Genomic DNA, 18,418 nt, shown 5'->3' on the forward strand with positions numbered 1-18,418 from the left:
TCTTCCTTTAGCTTTAGCTACTTGACGATCAAGAGCAAGTTTCAGAATCCCTTCTGACATCCATTTAGGTCTTTTCTTTCTCTCTCGTCTTTTTAACAACCTCTTGTTTTCTTCATGCATGATATCCTTGATGTCATTCCACAACTCATCTGGCCTTCAGTCATTAGTGTTCAACGCGTCAAATCTATTCTCGAGATGGTCTCTAAATTCAGGTGGGATATGCTTGCTCAAGGTCGTACTTTGGCTCTTGTGGACTTGCTCTAATTTTCTTCAGTTTCAACTTGAACTTGCATAGGAGCAATTGATGGTCTCTGTCCCACAGTCGGGCCCTGGCCTTGTTCTGACTGATGATATTGAGCTTTTCCATTGTGTCTTTCCACCGATGTAGACGATTTGATTCCTGTGTATTCCATCTGGCAAGGTCCATGTGTATAGTCAGCATTTATGTTGATGAAAAAAGGTATTTGCAATGAAGAAGCCGTTGGTCTTGCAAGATTTTATCATGTGATCTCCAGCATCGTTTCTATCACCAAGGCCATATTTTCGATAGATCCTTCTTCTTTGTCTCCAACTTTCGCATTCCAATCATCAATAATTATCAATGCATCTTGATAGCACGTTTGATCAGTTTCAGACTGCAGAAGTTGCTAAAAATCTTCAATTTCTTCATCTTTGGCCTTAATGGTTGGTGCATAAATTTGAATAATAGTCGTATTAACTGGTCTGCCTTGTAGGCATATGGATATTATCCTGTTACTGATAGCGTTGTACTTCAGGATAAATCTTGAAATGTTGTTTCTGACGTTGAATGCAATGCCTTTCCTCTTCAATTTGTCATTCCTGGCATAAGTAGACCATATGATCATCTGATTCAAAATGGCCAGTATCAGTCCATTTCAGCTCACTAATTTTAGAACACTATTAGGCATTAAAATATCAGCCTTGTGGGGAGAGTCAAGGAAAGCATGGGAATTGTTTCTTCTTTCCCAAGCTATGGGCACTGAGTCTCAATCATGACAAAGAAGTTTAAATCAAATCTGTCTTGTGTGGTATACGAAGTGTGGATTTGTCTGTCTCTGTTTGGGAAATTTCAGTACTGTAATTTTCACCCACCCAACCTCTACAGGAATGTTATGAGAATTAATGTGGTTTGAAAGAGCTTCCAGCTATTGCTCAGGAAGGTGAGATTAAGAACAAAATGTTCGCAGAGAGACAAGTAAATATGAATGTTGCTCAAAGGTGAGTCTGCTCCACTAATTTTTGGCCTGATGGAATTATTTTGCTCGAGTGTCCCTTTGAATGTCATCTGAATAATACATGATCTGGGAACTTTGTTGTCTGCACAGTGTCCTGCATTGCTCTGAATCTGAGAGTTTTAAAGGTATGAGATGTTTTCCATTTTGAGAAAGAAATAGTGTGAAAAGGCAGGTTAGCAAGTTGAATGTCCACAAGAATAGACAAGAAATAAGTAAAGCTCATATTTCATTTAAATGCTAGTTATAGCGATGAGAGAAATGTCATTAGAACAAAAGCTCAACTCATTGTACCAGGACGTTCTTCTTTTCCAGAAAGAACAAGTCAAACTAAATCCACAATGTCCTTAGAATGTTCAATACCCAGTGTTGAAGTGATGCAGGACTTTTTCGGAGTGGGCCAGCACCATTTCCTAATGAAGGTGACCCTGTTTCAACACAGGTAATATAATTCCAGATTTTGCTGTGATTTGAAACTGGTATTCAACTCCTATCTATTCATATATTGATGATTTTTGCATGAACAGACTCTTTTCAGTTAGATCTCAAAAGGAAATTGTGTGTATAAAAAAATAATAAATAAACTAGCTTTGATAGGAGTATTCATTCTATGTTGTTTAAATAAGCCTGTTTTTTTTCCTGCAGCAAACTCACTTCTGAGAATCTACCTCATATATATATTAGCCAAAATATGAATAGACACGTGCATGAGGCTATTCACAGCAGCTCTATTTATAATAGCAAAAGACTAGAAACACCAAATGCCCATCGTTAGGAGATGAGTTGAATAAATTGGGATACAACCACACGATGGAAAACAGTGCAGCTGTGAAAAGGAATGTGAAAAATCTCAAAATATTGCTTTGGAATTATTGCTGAGATGTATTAAGTGAAAAAATGCAAGGTTGGCTGACATAGGCAAGGAATCTGCATAGTCCCACCCCCAAATTAAATCCACCACCATATTTTCCAAGCACCTACCGTGCAAAGAGTACCTACTGTGCTTTCTGGGGAGATACACACATGCTTAGACAGGGTCCTCCTCCTTTCCCTCCTGTGGATGAGACTTACGTGAAAAGCTTCAACATGGAGTAGAAACGTGTGCATGGGGGCAATGGCAGTCCAGTGGTAGAATTCTCGCCTTGCATGCATGAGACCTGGGTTTGATTCCCACCCAGTGCACCTCATGCATGGCCATCACCCGTCTCTCAGTGGAGGCTTGCATGTTGCTGTGATGTTGAACAGGATTCAGCAGAACTTCCAGACTAAGACGAACTAGGAAGAAAAGCCCTCCAATCTATTTCCAAAAAATCAGCCAATGAAAACCCTTTGCCTCACAACAGTTTGATCCTGTTGTGTATGGGTCACCATGAGTTGAGGGCTAAACCTATGGCAGTTAACAACAGCAACAAAGCAACGAGTGTACAGATTACCTGCCTCTGTCTTTCCTGGTTCCTTGGCAGCTTTATGCATTGCTCTGAATGGGGCATCTGTGTCCCACTTTCCAGAGTGATTCAGGACTAGACAGGAAGTACTTGGGCACTTGAGTCAAGAGATTGATCTGGAATGTGGTCCTCGGAAACTCCTTCATTACCCCTAAGAGGCCTCTGCAGTGATCTGATGAGTGCAGACCACGGTGCTCCTGTGTTCTCTCTGTACCAAGTCTTCCTTCTCCCTGCCGGTGTCTAATTGCTGGTAAGTGGATTCCCAGCCTGAGTTCTTCCTTATCTCCAGCACCCAGGTTCTTCAGATCACAGAGCAGTGCTTCTGCTTCTACTTTGCTCTCCATTTGAAATTCCTTTCCCAGCAATGTCTAGTTCTCACTGTGTCTTCAAAAACCGGAGCGTGGTATAGTCCTCCCTGACCTTACTCATCGGATACCCTGTCATTGGATGAGGCATAACTGCCTATGGACAGACACCCAGACACTTGCCGGTGGCATCTTCCAAGGACTGAGATCAAGGGTCACCCCTCAGGGCTTCATCCTCCAGGGAGAATAGGTATTACTTCCCCTGGGTCCTGGGTGTGAGCATTTGCCTGAACTGAGGCAGAGATCACGTGCCTTCGAATGCTGTCCATGCCTGGTGGCCAAACCTCTTCTGACAGCCCAATTTACCCCTCCTGTGCCTTCTCAGGGTTAGTGCCAGGCCCCAGCTCCCACCCCACCCCCATACTGCCTGGTGTGGTTGGTGCAAACCCTGGCCTTATTCAGTGGTCCTGAAAGTTGACACCCTGGGAGTGGTAAAGAAGGAAGACAGAGGCTCTGACTGCCATGACCTGGGATCACAGGGAAAATAGCATATGGGCAGGGACTCTGGAGAGGAGTCAGACTTCCAAAGCCGAGTCACCAGTGTTGGGTACATTATATAACGATAAAACCCATCGCCATCGAGTCGATTCCAACTCATGGCACCCTCACGTGTGTCAGAGTAGAACTGTGGTCCTTAGCATTTTCAAGGGCTGATTTTTCAGAAGTAGATCACCAGGCCTTTCTTCTGAGGTACCTCTGGGTAGAATTGAACCTCTAACCTCTCCATTAATAGTCAAGTGCTTAACAATTTGTGCCATCCAGGGACTCCTTTATAACTCTAGAAATCTATTAAAAATACATCCTTTGTTGGTTTTCTCTATCCATCTGCTCCTCACTCTCTAGTACCTCTCTTGGAAATATTTAGATGCCTCCAGGAGCCTTTTATAGTGAAGCCCCCAGAATCCCAGAGGGCAGCAGCAACTTCGAAATCGCTTGGAAAAGAATTGCTCTCATTTCTGAATTAAAGGGGTCAATCCACGATAATGCTTTTCATTACTATGAATTTTTTTGGACATGAAAAATTGTGTGGCATCTCTTTCACAAGCCAGTCTTTGAGGTTTTATATTAATATGCAAATATTCAGCTTTAAGATCTGTCTTCAACTTCTCAATTTAATTTTTAAGCGTAGCCAAATTAGCTGTGCCAATATGCAGTATATTTGTAATTTTTGCTCATCTTAATCATAAGTTCAGTCAACTCTGAACAGGCCCATTTGTTCTCCTATCTACAGATGTTCTGTAAGAACATAGAAAAAATTAGTTTCAACTTTGGCAATTGCGTTTAAATCTCTCCAGGAAAATCTGTAGTAGCATTATCTTATTTCATTTAAATTGAATATGTTTTCTTCTGATAATTTTATATAGGAAGAGATACACACTATGCTGTTTTAATAAAAAATTTCAGAAATATCTCCTCCAAATTATCCCATCTCCTTTTTCCTTTCCAGAGGAACTAACATGACTTACATAAATCGAATATAGATTTGCTATTTTCTATCAGTTTTGTGTTTTTCTTATCTTAGGGACTGAACACCACACAATGTTTAATTAAGAAGAGAGAAATAAATTTGCTATTATCATTGAAACATCAATCTATTCCTTAAGAAGTACCACTTTAAAATACGTTTTTGAAATTGAAATTCTCATACCCTGTGTGAAGGCTTCTAATTCTAGCCAACCTATACATTATATCTCTTTGACCTGATCTGAAATAAGGGAGGAAAACAGACAAATTCAGGCTTTTTATGGAATCTGCTCTATTCACCTTGGAATGATTATTTGGGATCAAAAATAAAAAGAGCCACTATTTTTACTTCTTTGAAATAAAAACTACTGTTGAAATTTATCCCTACTGCTGTATTGTGCATGCACCCAAACTTACTCTATAATACACAGAAAATGAAACATATTTAGGTGTAAAACACCTGCAGGCTAGTATCATCTCAAGACTGGGTTATAATGAGACAATCCTATTGAGGTCCTCCCCAACAAGATGTAAGAGTTCTGAGTTCATCTGGCAGCTTCTGTTGGATCTAGGAAATTTAGCATTGACCAACGCCTCTTCCTCTGTCCTCACCCCCAGCACACACATCTGTACGTAGAACTCCAGAAGAAAGAGAAGGAAAGAGATGAAGGGTTGCCTACTATTCTCCTGCTCTCCTCGCTCCACTACCAGCTCTTCCTGTACAGAGGTTAACTTACTGAGGCCAAAGCAAACACAACAGAAAACTACCCCCACACAACCTTAAAGAAGGCAAAATTGGAATTTATAATTCCCCCTTTTGTGGGTGGCAGAAATGGTTAAGCACTCAGCTACTAACAAAAAGGTTGGGGGTTTGAATCCATCCAGAGGAGCCTTGTAAGAAAGGCCTGGTGATCTACTTCGGAAAGGTCACAGATACTGAAAACCTTTATGGAGCACAGTTCTACTCTGATACTGATGGGGTCGCCCTTAGTTGAGATTGAGTCAATGGCAACTGGATCTTCCCTGTCTATAACACTGCTCCCATGCTGGGCCACAGCCTCATCCTTGGCACTCAGTGCTGGACCCAAATCAAGCAGATCAAAGGTTTCATGAGGCTGGTCCTATGTATGATTTTCAGAATGGGGGTGGGAGCGCTGAGGAACATGCACTTCATTTCCAAACGCATCAAAGTAAACTTAGCCATCAGAAAGCTCCTTATATTTAGTGAAAAATCAATAAGCTAATTTGTGCACACTGTATTTTCCTCTTGAGTGAACTTTCCAGATTCCTGTGGGCCTTTCCCCAGGCCCCTCTCTGGACCTGCCTTTTCATTTTGAACGCCCTGTTGCCCTGGAAGTCTTGACATGCATGGGAGTGCTGCCACACTCAGGGGACCTCAGTGCCAGGCAAGACCTCACCACCAATTCTGCAGTCAGCCTCTCTTTTGCCCTTTCTAGTTAATCTCTCTCCGTTTTTTCTTTTTTTTGAAATTGTGGCAATAATTTGCCAATTCACCCTTTTTTATATTTACAATTCTGTGACATCAGTCACGTCAGTTATGTTGCACAACCATCACCACACCCATTGCCAAAGTTCCATCACCATTAACAGATACTCGCTGCTTCCTAAACAATGATTCCCCCTTTCCCCTCCCTCCTGACCCTGGTGACCACGAATAAACTTAGATCTTTACCCGTTTGCCTCGTCTAGATGTTTTGGATAAGTGAGACCATACAGTATTTATCCTTTTGTGTCTGACTTATTTCACTCAGCATCCTGTTTTCAAGGCCCATCCATGTTGTAACGTGTATCAGGACTTCATTTCTATTTGTGACTGAGTAATATAATCTCTCTCCTCTTTGAGGTTAAAATGCTATTATGGGTTTTTTCAATGATAAAGAAATGCTGTTAAACTATTTGGATGGGGGCGGGTGTGTAAAGAGGGTATGGGGATATAACAGAATGAAATGAGAGAATTGGCGGGTATCTGCATAGCTTAGCCTGGGATTGCTCAAAAGTAGAGCCTGAGAAAAAGGCTTGTGTGCAGAAAATGTATTTAAGAACTGATCCAAGGATGTAAGAGAGAAATATGGGGGTGGGTGGGAGGGGTGTAAATCAAGGAAGAAATGCTTTTGTTTTTGATGTGTCATTTAGTTGGCTCCTACTATAGGCTACTTGCACTTGATCTCCCAGGACCTTCCCAGAAGCCTTATGAGATGCATCTCAGAACTGTTGGCCCAGGGCACAAAGGAAAGAGCCTGTATCCTTAGCTCTCAACCCCATCAGGCAAGGGTAGATGCTAGGTGCACAGGGGTATTATACTATAATTACCACCTCATCATCTCCATAGCTACCAATGGATACGAAGTAAAGTGTGCACCCTAGGGGGAGATAACTGGCCTCTGAAGAAACCCAGAACCCTGTTAAGCTGTCTCAGTGGGGTAAAGGAGGAAGAGCTGTTCTCTGACACCAGTGAAACTAGAATAGCTAGTCAGGAGATGGTCAACCCCTCTGACCAGGGGCAATGAGTATGTAATGTCCATTGCCTGTAGGGGGCCTTCCACTCTTATTACCCCCCTTTTTTTCCCCTTTTGTTATCCGTTTCTCCTACTTGCTCTCTGGACGTGCTGTTTGGCACGTAGACATGGCTGCTTGGTAGTGTATTAACTCTGGGAGAGAGGGGCTTTGGCATTCTTCTCCCATGATGTGAAGTAGGGCAAGCTTGGATGTGATATAACATTACACTGTGGGACAGGATCCGAACCTTGGGGAACCTTGGCTGATGAGGATGTTTGCTCTTCTACTCATCCCTGTCCTGTTGATTCTGTTGACTGTGCCATCAGAACAGTGTCTGGTCTGTCCTCTGCTCCAACCCGTCTTCACTAAGAACTTGTGAACATAATACATTGCAGTGGACATAACACACAGCACTTCCAGTTGCATTGGCAGGAGGGCCAAGTGGGTTCCCTGGAGTGGCTCATGCTGTGGCATTACTGAGGCCTCAAGGCAGGAAGCAGGAAGTAAGAGACATGGCGTATGGCAAGGCACTCTCAGGTGGCACCTATGTGAAGTTGCTGAAACCTGTGTGGAATTGGTCACCACAGCACATAGGAGGTGACCAAAACATCTTCCTTCAGATGCTTCATTAGTTGTGAAAAGCAAGCTGTCCCCAAACCTCGATTCATCCCTATTTTGCAAAACTGCTTTTGTTTACTCATAAGGACTCCATTAGAAATCTATCTCTTAGAAATTTCCCAAAAGAATCACATATAATATAAAACATCCAAATAGTTGCCATGCCAAACAATATTCTATGCTCTGTGCTACAAATATTTTTTTCCAAGTCTATTGTTTGTCTGAAGGCTGTATGGATTATACCTCAACATAAAGAAAACAAAAATCTTCACAACTGGGCCAGTGAGCAACATCATGATAAACAGAGAAAAGATTGATGTTGTCAAGGATTTCATTCTACTTGGATCCACAATCAACAGCCATGGAAGCAGCAGTCAAGAAATCAAAAGACGCATTGCATTGGGCAAATCTGCTGCAAAGGACCTCTTCAAAGTGTTGAAGAGCAAAGATGTCACCTTGAAGACTAAGGTACGCCTGACCCAAGACATGGCATTTTCAATCACATCATATGCATGTGAAAGCTGGACAACGAATAAGGAAGACAGAAGAAGAGTTGACACCTTTTAATTGTGGTGTTGGTGAAGAATATTGAATATACCATGGACTGCCAAAAGAACGAACAAATCTGTCTTGGAAGAAGTGCAGCCAGAATACTCCTTAGAGGCAAGGATGGCGAGACTGTGTCTTACATACTTTGGACGTGTTGTCAGGCGGGATCAGTCCCTGGAGAAGGACATCATGCTTGGCAGAGTACAGGGTCAGCGGAAAAGAGGAAGACCCTCAACCAGGTGGATTGGCACAGTGGTTTCAACAACGAGCTCAAGCATAACAGCGATTGTAAGGATGGCGCAGGACGGGGCAGTGTTGCATTCTGTTGTGCACAGGGTCGCTATGAGTCAGAACCGACTCAACGGCACCTAACAACAACAACGTAGTTTGTCAATCAAAACTTTGTTAAAATATTTTTTAATACAAAATTTTCTTTTAATGGAATATTTTTGAATGTTCTATACTGCGATGAATCAAAGATGTCAAGACCGACCCTTATGTACCACTAAGAATGACCAAAAAACACTGCCAGTTAAATCGATCCAATGCTTTCTCATGAATTTAAATTTTTAGTTTATACTTGTTGAAGGAACTCTTTCTGATCTTTAGTATTGGCGGTATGATTTTGTGGCACCTCGAAGAACACTGGGTGCTGTTAGCATTTCCTACTTGACTCACACTCTTATTTTTCCTCTATTACACGATGTATAACTGGAAGTTTAACAGCAGCTTCTGTTCAAAGTCAGCGGTAAGTTTTTGACAAGTTGATATCCAGCTCCTTGACGATAGTACCACCTGAATTGGTCATGGCAGCTTCTCGTCCCTTTGAAATGTCTTTCATCGTTTCCAAAAGATTTGGCAATTTCACTGGTCTCTGTTGTGGGACTTGAAGTCTGTAGACAACACTTTTCCTCATATCTCAACAGCAGAGTGTAACGCAGTTTCATCCACTCGTGAGCAGCTTCCTTTTTGCCCCCATAAAGCCCTTGGTGGCTGTTCTGCATGAAGTGTGGAATTGGTGGCTGTTCCTCCTCCTCAAGCATTTGCTTCTCTAGTAACAAAGTCATACCCCATGACTGTTTCTATGTCTTCCAATCCCAAATCATAGTGTACATTTCTGAAGACCTGTGGAAAGTGGCAGTGCAGCTCAGCATGTGAGATACCAACAATGCACACATGGGACTCATGGCGGTGATGAAATGTCAACTGTCACAACCCAGTCTGAGTGTGTTCAGACCTTGAAACTATGCCACAAATGGCAGCTGCACCCAGGTTCACAGATGGGAAATGGGGGGGAGGGGCTTACATCTTGGAATCAGTAAAGTAAGGTATATATTTTCTTGTCTTTGTAAGTAGACAATAACAAGCACGGTTTATTTCATTCCAAAAAGCTTCCATTAAGGACTCAGGTCCAGAGAGAACATCCGTCTTTGCACAGAGTAATAAAAGAGAGGACTTCCATGAGTATTGAGATGGATGGTGGTGGCTCCATGTCACGCCTCTTTGGGAATACCTTGCCCCTTTATTTTCTCCCTTCTTGCTGACTATCGGACGGCAAGCCAACATTCCTCATGGCTGTCTATGTGGCCTCACTTTTCACATCCAATCCACTGTGGGCTAGAAAACCACAACACTGGGAGAAGCTGCAACCTGAGGAAGGGCAATCACAGAATGTCAGTATGTTATGGATTGAATTGTGTCCCCCCAAAATATGTGCTGGTATCCTAACCTCTATACCTGTGAATATAATGTAGTTTAAGTACCTTACATCTAATCTAATGTAATGTTATCACTGTCCATAATGTAATCTAATCAATCAGTTGAGGTCATGTCAGTGTATAGTGGATCCTAATCACTTCTGAGTTATAAAAAGAGCAGATTAGACCCAGAGACACACATGGAGAAGACAGGAGCCATGTAAGGATCGTTTACAAATCAAGTAACTTCAAGGAACCAAGGAATGCCAGGGGTCTACTGACAAGGAAGGAATCGACATGGCCAAGACCCTGATTTAGACTTCCAGCCTCCAGAACTGTGAGAACATAAACGTCTGTTTATTAAAGCCACCCACTCGTGGTATTTCTGTTACAGCAGTACTAGGAAACTAAGACAGGGTGGTATCACTAAACTGCAAAATCAGAGGTCTGGGCTTGAGCCTTGGCATTATCGTTGCTGGTCTCCCTCTTTGCTTCACCCACTAGCACCACTAACACCTCTACATTTCTTTGTCTGCAGGGATGTGTTGTCTGTCACTCACTGGCCCTGGATTATTTCTAGCCCTGCAGATGCTGCTTTCTCATTTTGGCGCCCATTTTAGCCTGCTGCGTCCCAGGCACTAGTCTACAGGCCAGGGCTATTGCAAGAGAGGACAGACAAGTAAAGTGACAAAGGTACAAATGGTGACATCAATGAGCGAACAGTGCCACAAAGAAAATCAAACAGGGTGATATGATGGGGAGAGGACAGGGGAAGGTAACATTAGATAGGATGGTCAGGGAAGGTCTTTCTGAAGAGATGCCTTTTGAGGCTGATACGTGACAGGAGAGAAGGAGCTGCCTGCAGAAAGAACAACCTGAGCAAGAGCCCTGCTGAGGGAACTGTCGCTGCATCTCTGAAAACAATGGCACTAACACAGAGGAGTTGTCAGGAGGGATTAGTCCCTGGAGAAGGACATCATGCTTGGCAGAGTAGAGGGTCAGAGGAAAAGAGGAAGACCCTCAACGAGGTGGATTGACACAGTGGCTGCAACAATGAGCTCAAGCATAACGACGACTGTAAGGATGGGGCAGGACCGGTCAGTGTTTCGTTTTGTCGTGCATAGGGTTGCTATGAGTCGGAACCGACTGGACGGCACCTAACAACAACAACACAGTGGAACACAGTGGTCTTCATTTGAGAACTTGGGAAAGAATAAAAGGTGAGTAATATTGCATCACTAAGGAGCCCTTGTGGCACAATGGCTAAGCACTCGGGTGCTAACTGAAAGGTGGCTGGTTCAAACTCACCCAACGGCTCCGGCTCCTCAGGATAAAGACTTGATGGTCTGCTCCTATAAAAGATTACAGCCTAGAAAAACCTATAGGCAGTTCTATTCTGTTACACGGGGGTTGCTATGAGTTAGAATCAACTCGACGGCACCTAACAACAACAACACTATATCATTACCTGCTGCTATTTTGAGTGGAAAATAAGAAATGATATCTTTTTAAATTTCTTGGAAAGTGGAATAATTCATGCTTTGTACGATTTTTTTTTCTTTCTCTTTTATTTTCTAAGAATTGAGCCACTGTGTTTAGTGGGATTGCGCTATTATGTCTCTACCTTTACTGGAAAGTGAATTCCATGATTTAGGAATCCTCTGTATTTTCCTTACTGCTTATTTATCCGTGATCTGTGGTTCACATTCTTCAGTATGTTATTTGTGGAAAGTCCTGGCAAGAGACAGGAAAATAGGCTCTATTACAGTCGTAGTAAATCCAGGAAATGGAAATATGATGTATTATCAACAGCCATTGTTGTCCAGGGACATAGACTGAAAGACCAAAGTAATTTCAGTGCTCACTAGCAAAGAAAACATCAGCTTTGTTCTGGGTAGCAATAAAAACAATTAGCCAGGCTTTTACCAGATCACATTGCACAAAAGCTGGTGGGGAGATCTTTAAGAAGATTAAAGCCGAAGCCCCGCGGAAGCCACGAAGATGTATTTAGATGCGGAATTACCTGAAAGTGAAACAATCAACGTGGAACAGTGGTGGTTCAGTGGCAGAATTCTCCCCTTTCATGTGGGAGACCCAGGTTCAATTCCTGGCCAGTGCACCTCACGTGCAGCCACCACCCAACTGTCATTGGTGGCGTGCCTATTGCTATGATGCTGAACAGGTTTCAGCAGTGTTTACAGATTAAGATGGGCTAGGAAGAAAGGCCTGGAGATCTACTTCTGAAAATCAGCCAGTGAAAACCCTCTGGATCACAGGGGTCTGATCCTGTTGTGCACACGGTTGCCATGAATTGGGGGCCAACTCCACAGCAGCTAACAAGACAATCAACAGAAAAGCAACTGTGATTCTATCATGGTCTCTCTCACACCCTACCATTCCCATCCTCTTCTCCCACCACCAGTCCCTTCTTTCTGATATCCATCCTACAAGGACCATCTAGGGAAACACTTGTTGAGCAGACCAATCCATCCATTCATTCATCCATTCATTCAACAAATATGTATTGAACATACACAGACAAACTCTCTTTCCACTTGGAACTTACATTACAGTGGTGGAAGCAGAAAATAAATGAGTGAACAAACAATACAGTTTTAAAAAGGCATAAGAGTTATAAAGGAAAACCAAAAAGAGCAGGATAATAAGGAATAAATTGAGGTGAGGTGAAGTTTAGGTTGGCCATTGTCTCAGTTATCTAGTGCTGCTGTAAAGAAATACCAGAAGTGGATGGCTTTAACAAAGAGAAATTTTTTCTCTTACAGTCTAGGAAGCTACAAGTCCAAATTCAGGACATCAGCTCCAGGGGAAGGCTTTCTCTCTCTGTAGGCTCTGGAGGAAGGTCCTTGTCATCAATTTTCCCCTGGTCTAGGAGCTTCTCTGCACAGGAACCTCAGGTTCAAAGGATGCGCTCCACTCCCAGTGCTGCTTTCTTGGTGGTATGAGGGCCCCCTGTCTCTCTACTCGCTTCTCTGTTTTATATCTCAAAAGAGATTCGCTTAAGACACTATCTAATCTTGCAGATCTCATCAACGTAACTGCCACTAATCCATCTCATTAATGTCATAGTGACAGGATTTACAACACATAGGAAAATGACATCAGATGACAAAATGGAGGATAATCACATAATACCGGGAATCTTGGCCTGGCCAGACTGATGCACATATTTTTGGGGGACACAATTCAACCCATGACAGCCGTGGAAAGTGTCTGTAGCACTGTTGGTTGTCTCCACAAGAGTTATATTACCCACTTCCTTGCTTAAAAAAATAACAACTCTGGCTTTCCTCCAAATCAAGTAGCTTTGTGCTTCATTGGAAGCTAGGCCTGTCTCTACCCCAAGAGGGTAAATCTTGATTAGCTTGAACCAATTGTGGTTTTTCTATCCCTCTTGCCAGTGACTGGTTTAAGAATGGGATAGTGGGGCAATCCTGACCAATAAGGTTTAAAGAGGAGTTGGCTGGAAACTTCCGGGGCCATTTTCCTCCATTTTAAATAATGACACCAAAACCAAAACCCAAAATAACCAAACCAGTTGCCATCAAGTAATTCTGACTCATGACGACCCCATGCCTTTCAGAGTAGAACTGTGTTCCATCGGGTTTTCAGTGGCTGTCGCCTCTTGGAAATAGGTACCCAGGCCTTATGAGGTGCCTCCAGGTAGAGTCTAACTGCCAACCTTTCTGTTAGTAGCCAAACACTTAACTGTTTGTGCCACCCAGAGACTATAAATCAAGACAAAAGGAAGAGAAATTCTCTCCTCCAGGCTTGAGATGTTTGAGGGTGTGATGTTTGGAGTTGTTGGGGACATCTTGCGACTGTGAGGGGGAAGCCTAAGAATGGCAGATGAAAAAGACTGAAGGAACCTGGGCCCCAGAAGGAAACCTTGGTGGCGTAGTGGTTAAGTGCTACAGCTGCTAACCAAAAGTTCAGCAGTTCAAATCCACCAGGGACTCTTTTGGAACTCTATGGGGCAGTTCTACTCTGTCCTATAGGGTCGCTATGAGGTGGAATCAACTCCACGGCAATGGGTTTGTTTTTTTTGGTTTGGGCCCCAGGAGAAGTACTTGAACCACCTAGTTGACCTGCTCTGGAGCCACACTACCTCCACACGTCTTATAATATGAGATAACACACCCCTTCTCATTTAAGCCATTTTGAGTTGGTTTTTCTATTGTGTGTAGCACAAGTCGTCTCAACAGAAGCAGCCTCTCTGAGGAGATGACATGTGAACAGAGATGTAGATGATGAGAAAACAGTCCAATTGGCAGTGATCTGGCTTTGCTCTCTCAGTTCATCACCGTGAGACCTTTTTCGAGGAGAGTCCACAGGACTAAAATGTGAACATATTTTCTGTTGTAAAACCCCAGGCATCAAGACAAGGGCATGCTCACATTTGCCACAAGGAGGAATCTTTGGGCCTTGAGGACTTGGGAGCTGGAGTGTTGAATACAATTTTAGGCCTAAGGGTCCTTGCTGTGCTGGTTGGCTTTTCGGTGCTGTTGGGTTTCCGGCTGGTCAATAGTACATTCTCTAGTCAACAGCTGCTCCAGAGCCCAGAGAAGGGTCTGTGGTAAGAGGTTGGGGTTCAAGTGGAAGCATCTGTGGTTACCTGAAGGCCATTGCTCACCGCATTGGATTGCAAATAAATGAATAAATGTATTCCCTTGTATAGATTTCAGATGAAATAAAGTATGCAACGTTCAGATTATCTTCTGTGACTTCAATACTTTTCTTATGTTTTTTGTCACTGTAGTAGTAGTTTGGGTTCCCCCCATAGCATCCAAGAGATCAGATTTGCATGTAAGGAATTTATTTTGGAGGTGATCCCAGGAAGATTTGTGAGAGAGTAGGAAAATGAGATTGCGAAGAGAAGAAATCCGGTAATGGATGAGTTCGTGAGTAGATGACTGAAGTGGGCAACTGGGGCTCGGTTCCACTGGGGAAGCTTGAGGAGACTGTATGGAATATACCTCAGAATGTTCCCACCGAGGGGCAAGGAAACTGTGGTATTTAACTGGCAACTCCCAGCCCTCATTGGTTGAGGGTTACCCAGGGGCATTTCCTGCCTAACTCATCGTGCTTACATGTTCCCAAGGCCAAAGAACACTCTCAAATAGAAAGAAATGAGAAGCCTCAGAAGTGTCTGCAGGTGACCTACAGGGTAGGTCAAGGGGGTATGGTCTGGACACCAACAGGATCTGTTATAGCCACAAACCTTTCTGCAACTCCAATTTCAGGAATGGATACTTATAAGTATTTGAGTACCATTAGACTAGGCCTCTAGTCCTGGGTCTGCATTTGATTTTATCTAGCATTAGGACAGCAGCAGTAGTTTCACCAAATGTCGGCACCTATCCTTGGTCTTGGGGGCAGGGGTTGACTGGTGCTCAGGAAGAAGACTGAGACCCAAACCAAGGGAATAAGTATCATCTGAACTGAAATGAGGGCAGGATGGATCTGATGACGGATTTGAGTACAAAGATGGTTTCTAGTAAACAGAGCAAAAGATATGGGACACAAAATAGAGCTCCCACATGGCTGATGAAAGATGAGAAGAATGCAAGAATGAACAAAGAAAAAATGACTGGGGGACAAATTAAAATGAAGGAAGGAGATTAGGGAGTTAAATGTGTAAGCACTACCATACTCGAGGAAGTGGCCAAGAATGCAATGAGGTTGTAACTCCAACGAGTTTCTCAAAGTCAGAGACTGCAGAGGAAAAGGGATCATAGGTTCTCCCAATGGATCAGCAAGATGAAAAAGAGCACTCTTAGTTATGAATAAGATTCTGCTCTTAAAATGAAAAACAAACAAACCTGCCATATAGTAGTATTGTGTAGTTATTTTGCATACACTTTATAGACCAAGATTCCTAACCTTGTGGTCAAATGGCCTTTTCTTTCTAGATATTTGACTGAACTGTACTGTTGCTGCCAATGATTCAGTAAGGAAAACATTGTCCAGTGGAATCACGACAGGACTGAATTCACAACAGGGCAATCTAAATAAGGAGGAGGCCATGGTTCTAGTTCTTGGCTGGTAGCAGCAGACAACATCTGTAGTGATCCCTTTATGGAACTGTGCACACTCGTGTGTGCGTATAGCCAATAAATATTGACTGTCATGTTTAGAGGAGACCCTGGGTGGTGCACATGCTTAAACGCTCAACCACTAGCGGAAAGGTTGGTGGTTTGAACCCACCCAGAGGCAATTTGGAAGAAAGGCCTCCCAATCTTTTTCTGAAAGATCACAGACTTGAAAACCCTATGGAATAGTTCTACTCTGCACACATGAGGTTGCCATGAGTTGGAATCGACTTGATGGCAACTAACAATAATAACTATGTTTAGAAAAAATATTCAATCTGTGGTAGACATTTTTAGCTGCCCACCTAACACCATTGCCCCTTTTTCATAGCTATCAGAACTCTAATTTTACTTGGACAGAATCATACCCCTCACTAGGGGATGCACCATGATGGGTCTACGCCAAAAATGGCAGTTCTGTTACCCTTTGGCCAGTGATTTGTTGAGGGATGAGTGTGTGACCAAGTCTGGAAAGTGAGATAGAATGGGAAGTCTGTCGGTGAACTTCTAGGGAAGCAAAAGTTAAATTCTACATAGAGGGAAAGCCCTTTTGCCTCTCTCTCCCCTTCCTTCTTTGGACACTGTCTTTGGAGGGCTATATTTAGAGCTGGGGTAGCCATCTTGAGTTCATGATGGAATAGGCCAATAAGAACAGGGATGGTAAGATCCTTGATGACATTGTTGTACTGCTGAGCTAACTCTGAACCACCTACCAACAGACTTTGTGTTAATAAACAATAAGTGTCTTTATGTTAGTTGGGTTTTCTACGACCTAAAGAAGACACAACAAATGAAGAAGTGGGTGAATGAATACCGATGTACGTTCAAACATAACTGACTCATTTATTATATTTTTTCTTATTCCTTATTTTATCCCAAGCACAGATCACATTGACTGGCATTCAATAAACACTTATTAAAATGACTGAATAAACCAATAAATAAATTATGAATAGGAACAGAAATACAAAACTAAAAATGCAAGATCTACCTTATTGGACACACTGATGACCGTTCCATAAAACTACATATTTTAATGCCTAAGATCAGCAAGTATGCAGAGATGTTGCAAACTGCCAAACTCATATTTGGCTTGGGCGGATATATGCTAAATTTAAGAAATGGGATGCAAATAAGCAGAGACTAAAAGCTTTTCTGGTTCTGATATGAGGTATTTTGGCAGGGGATAAACTCAGTAGCGAGACTAGAATAAGTAATTCAGTGCAAATTTGAAGAGACTGATCTAAAAATTCCACTTACATCATCTTTTAAAAAGTATATCTTAATTTCCCCAAAGAATATACATAGCATTGTTAAGGAATGTGTTGGTCTTTTACTCTCACTTGAAAATGAAATTCTCCCACATCATTGTCACGTAAATACCCTTATAACAGCCTCTGATGCCCCATGCTTTTTTCTAAAGCTTATCCAGCACACTTCATCCTTCATCCTTCCAATTTAGCTTCTCAGCAGATTGTTTTAAAAACTGTACAAGAAGTCACTTAGTGCATGTAATGATTTTCATCTCATTTACTGAAATTCTGCCAGCTAATACTTTTTTTTTTAATACATATAGGCAATAACCATGATTACAGATGGTGTGAAAATGAAGAAAATATGGAGTATAGATGTTGACGTATCTATCAACAATGGTCCAAAAGACATGCAGTCAGTATGTCTAAGTGATCATATTTTTTTCTCATACATTTATCCTCTCTCTCATTCATTTCCTTCCAAAGAACTTTTAAATCTCTCCATTTAAAATAACAAAATATTCTCTCTCAAGCTTATATCTCACTCCAGCCAACTCCAAATTTCCCTCCTATCACTCATCTCCAAAAGTCTTGACTTATCCATATTGCCCCAAGGCAAATGCAGTCAGTCTCCCACCTGCTCCTCTTCAGCACTCAGCTTCCAGTACATGCAAGTGGCATCCAACTTCAGGTACGTGGGACACTCCACCTAAGGCTTTCTCTCCAGTCTAGTGCAGGGACGCCAGGAGTGTTAGGGGATGTGTGCCACTGGGAGCTCTCTTAGCCAATGATGAATGGTAGTTGGAGGATAAATACCACTTTCTAGTTCCTGGGTGGAAACCCTTGTGGCAGAGTGGTTAAGAGTTTGCCTGGTAACCAAAAGGTCAGCAGTTTGAATCCACTAGGTGCTCCTTGGAAACCCTATGGGGCAGTTTTACTCTGTCCTATAGGACAGAGTTGGTTATTATGAGTTGGAATCAGCTTGATGGCAACGGGTTTGGTTTTGATTTAGTTCCTGGGTTGCAGTGAGGATAACTCTGAGGTTGCTCTACATCATCTCCAGAGATCGCCAGCAGGGCTGAACCCCAGGTGCCCACAGCAATAATCTGCTTAGTGTCTCACTTTTTACTGTCTTCTTTCCTTTTTC

The sequence above is a fragment of the Elephas maximus genome, chromosome X (genome assembly GCF_024166365.1).
Source record: "Elephas maximus indicus isolate mEleMax1 chromosome X, mEleMax1 primary haplotype, whole genome shotgun sequence".
In the NCBI taxonomy this organism is placed as follows: domain Eukaryota; kingdom Metazoa; phylum Chordata; class Mammalia; order Proboscidea; family Elephantidae; genus Elephas; species Elephas maximus.